This window comes from Vicugna pacos, chromosome 22 (genome assembly GCF_048564905.1).
Source record: "Vicugna pacos chromosome 22, VicPac4, whole genome shotgun sequence".
NCBI classification, from domain to species: Eukaryota; Metazoa; Chordata; class Mammalia; order Artiodactyla; family Camelidae; genus Vicugna; species Vicugna pacos.
Window position 1 is genome coordinate 27329205 of NC_133008.1, and position 290 is coordinate 27329494.

The window sequence follows — 290 nt, forward strand, 5'->3', positions numbered from 1 at the left end:
TGCACGGTCCTATGTGACCTTTGGCAGAAGGACTCCACCTGTCTGAGCCTTGTACCTGCTCACCTGTCCTTGGTCTGTGAGTAGCTGGCTGAGGGCTGCCCTGGGGTGGAGGGAGGTGGCTTGGCTAACGCGTTGGCTGGGGGCCCGGGGCTCGCCTGAGGGGGGGTCTCTGGGGGTGGGCGGCTGTGAGTGTCCTGTTGGTGAGGTACAAAGTCCTGGCTGCCCTGGGGCCCCAGGAGATGGCTGAGGAGCTGTGACAGGGATGCAGACTCTCAGGCAGAGAAGGTGGC